Source organism: Hipposideros armiger, unplaced genomic scaffold, assembly GCF_001890085.2.
Source record: "Hipposideros armiger isolate ML-2016 unplaced genomic scaffold, ASM189008v1 scaffold_50, whole genome shotgun sequence".
NCBI lineage: Eukaryota > Metazoa > Chordata > Mammalia > Chiroptera > Hipposideridae > Hipposideros > Hipposideros armiger.
Genome location: NW_017731400.1, coordinates 585,311 through 589,447, shown reverse-complemented (window position 1 = coordinate 589,447; position 4,137 = coordinate 585,311). Strand labels below are relative to the sequence as shown.

The window sequence follows — 4,137 nt, the reverse complement described above, 5'->3', positions numbered from 1 at the left end:
AAACATTGCATATGTATCCTCCAAGAAACACACAGATGTTTACCCTGTAAAACTAAGTTAAAATTTTTGCTACTGAATCATACTATCCTTCAGGATAGTTGAAGAGGGACTCACAGGCAACACACACACACACACACACACACACACACACACACACACACATTTATTTTGTAGGTATTTTTAAAAAAAGAAAAGACATTCAACTTCAGTGCTTTTAAAATAAGGGCAGGAGTTCCAAGATGGTGGCTGCATAGGAGGATGCTGAGCTCACCGCCTTCTATGAGCAAAATCAAATATACATGTGTAGAGGTAGCAAGGACTCCTGCGTGCGAGATAGCTGAACGCTCAACGAACAGCTTTGGACAGCAAACAAGAGAGACTGAATAGAGAAGGCTGTGAAGCCCAGGGAGGCCTCTGGGTGCTGCGGGAACTCTCCTGGGCTGGAGGAGCTAGTGAGCACCATGTTTAAGCTTCCCTCCACTTGGATAGGGCAGGCAGGAGCTCAATAGGGGTGTTTTGGTCTACGTGCTGATCACAGCAGCCACAGCACCGTCACAACTACATTGCCTGGAGCCTTTTCCCTCTGAACAAAGGGAACAAGAGAGTAACAGGGTCTCCCACACTCACCTGGCCCCCCTGTCGAGAGCTACCCTGGGCCAGCTCACTAGTGCCCCAGGCCTCTTATGTGCCTGCCCCGGCTCCGAGCGGCTTCCGCAAACTACCCAGCACATAAAGCCTGCTCAGAGGTCTCTTTTACACTGGACCACTTTCGGAGCAACCAACAAGAGAGACACTATAAAGAGAAGCCTGGAGAGCCATGGGCTCTGAGGATTACAGGAATTCTCAAGGGTCAGAGGGTCCCCCATTGTTTATGTCCCCTTCCACCTCCATAGGGTGGGCAGGGGGCTCTATCCAGGTGCTCTGGCCTACCTGCAAGATCACCGCAGCTCATTCCTCGACACATCTCCCCAGCCCGTCTCAGCACAAACTAACAGAGCAGGCAGGATCATCAGGGCATTAGTACATGCACCTGGCCTCCCCACCTGGAGACACTTGGCTCAGTAGGCCAGTGCCCTGGAAGTCATAAGCACCTGCCAGGCTCCTACTGGGCCCCCAAAACTACCTTACACACACACACACACAGTCTACACAGAGCCCACTTCTACATAGGCCACTTTTCCAAAACTGAAAGAAATAGCTGTTTTGCCTAATTCACATAAACAAAATTAGAAAGTCAAACAGAATGAAAAGACAGAAGAACATCTCTCAAATGAAGGAACAAGAAAAATCCCCGGGGGAGGGGGAAACAAACCCTAAAGAAACAGAAATAAGTAATTTGCCTGATAAAGAACTCAAAGAAATGGCCATATGGATCCTTACCAAACTCAAGAATGAAATACAGGAACTTAGGAAGAACTTAAACAAAGAGTTAGAAAGTATAAGAAAGAATCAAGCAGACCTGAAGAATACAATAACCGAAATGAAAAACACATTGGAAGAACTCAATAGTAGATTAGCTAATGAAAAAGAATGGATCAGCGACCTGGAACACAGACCAGTGGGAATCAACCAACCAGAACAGCAGAAAGAAAAAAGAACTTTAAAAAAGAGGATGATTTCAAGGGACCTCTGGAATAACATCAAACATTCAAACATTTGCAATATAAAGATCCCCAAAAGAGAAGAATGAGAAAGGAACAGAAACATTATTTAAAGAAATAATGGCTGAAGAAAACTTTCCTAACCTAGGAAAGGAAACGGACATCCAGGTCCAGGAAGCACAGAGAGCTCCAAACAAGATGAACCCAAAGAGTCCACATCAAGATATATTGTAGTTAAACCAGAAAAAGTTAAAAGTAATGAGACAATCTTGAAGGAAGCAAGAAAAAAATGAATTACACACAAAGAAAACCCTATAAGGCTATCAGCTGATTACTTATCAGTAATTTTACAGGCCAGAAAGCAGTGGCAGGACATCTTTAAAGTACTGAAGGAAAGGAACCTACAAACTAGAATAATTTGTCAAGCAAGGTTATCATTCAGAATTGAAAAAGAGATAAAGAGTTTCCTGAACAAGCAAATACTAAAGGATTTCATCACCATTAAACCATCTTTACAATGTTAAAGGGTCTTCTTTAAGTAGAAAAAGAAAGGCCGTACCAGAAATAAGAAAAAGTGAGAAAAGAAAAAGACCTCACAGGTAAAACCAAATATTCAATAAATAGAGCAAATCAGACATTTGAAAAGCTACTACAAAAGTTAAAAGAAATAATGTCAAGCTCGGCTCAAACTACAAATATTTAGGAGATATACAACACAAAGAAATCTAAAATATGACATCAATAACACAAAGCATGGAGGGGGGAGTAAAAATGTATCCTTTATATAATATATTCAAACTTAAATGCCTATCAGCTTAAAATAGTCTACTATAGATAAAGAATGACATACATAAACCTCATGGTAACCACAAACCAAAAATCTACAAAAGATATGCAAAAAAACAAAGATAAAGTAATCTAAACAAAACACTAAAGAAAAACAGCAACCACAAGGGAAGAGATCAAAAGAAGAAAGAGGACAACTATAAAAACCACCTCAGAACAATTAACAAAATGGCAATAAGTATATACTTATCAATAATTACTTTAAATGCAAATGGAGTAAATACTCCAAATAAAAGACATAGGGTGGCTGAATGGATTAAAAAACCTGACCCATCTATATGCTGCTTATGAGACTCACTTCAAATCAAAAGACGCAGAAGACTAAACGTGAAAAAATGGAAAACAATACTCCATGCAAGTAAAAACAAAAAGAAAGCTGAAATAGCAATACTTGTATCAGACAAATTAGACATTAAAACAAAACAAGTACAAAAAAAAAGACAAAGAAGAACATTACATAATCATGAAAGGGTCAATCCAAGAATTGGATGTAACAATCATAAATAACTACACTTCCTATAAAGAACACATAAATACATAAAGCAATTACTAATAGACATAAAGGGAGAAATCCACAGTAATATAATAATAGTAGGGGATTTTAATACCCCACTCACATGTAGATAAATCATCCAGACAGAAAATTAATAAGGCCTTAAATGTCACATTAGATGAGATTGATTTAATAGACATTTTTAGAATGTTTCATCCCCAAACTGAAAAATACAGTTTCTTCAAGTGCACATGAAACAGTCTCCAGGGTAGGTCACATACTAGGACACAAAATAAGCCTCAGTAAACTTAATAAGATTGAAATAATATCAAGCATCTTTTCAGCCATAATGGCATGAAACTAGAAATCAACTACATGAAGAAAACTGGGAAAAAACACAAATATTTGGAGACTGAACAGCATGGTACTAAACAACCAATGGCTCAAAAAAGAAATCAAACAAGAAATCAAAAACTATCTTGAAACAAATAAAATTGAAAACACAACTTTTCAAAATTTATGGGATGCAGCAAGGGCTGTTCTAAAGGGGAAGTTTCAGAGCTATCTAGGTTTACCTCAAGAAACAAGAAAAATCTCAAATAAATAATCTAACTCTACACCTAAAGGAAGTAGAGAAAGAAGACAAAACAAAACCCAAAGTAAACAGAAGGAAGGAAATAGTTAAGATCATAGTGGAAATAATCAAAATAGGAATTTAAAAAAAAATAGAAAAGAACAATAAAACTAAGAGCTGGCTCTTTAAAATGATAAGTAAAATAGACAAACTTTTAGCCAAACTCATCAATAAAGACAGACATAGAGCCCAAATAAATAAAATCATAAATGAAAGAGAAGTTACAACCAACACCACAGAAATACAAAGAAACATTAAAGAATACTATGAACAACAAATTCAACAATCTAAAGGAAATGGATAAATTTCTATTAGTATATAACCTTCCAAGACTGAACATGGAAGAAATACAAAATCTAAACACACCAATTACTAGCAATGAAATTGAAGCAGTAATCAAAAAACTGAATAAAAGTCCAAGACCAGGTGGCTTCACAGGTGAATTCTACCAAACAATCAAAGAAAAATTAGGGCCGGCTGAGTGGCGCGTTGGTTAAGAGCTGGCTTGGGATGCCAGCTCTGAGCAGCAGGGCCCCAGTTCGGATCCCACATGAGGGCCAGTG

General features: G+C 38.1%; 1 pseudogene; it reads left to right on the top strand.

Moving 5' to 3' along the window:
• The first annotated feature begins 1,360 nt into the window (after window positions 1-1,360).
• The window catches only part of LOC109381631 (eukaryotic translation initiation factor 3 subunit E pseudogene), a 31,614-nt pseudogene continuing 28,837 nt past the window's right edge, over window positions 1,361-4,137 (top strand).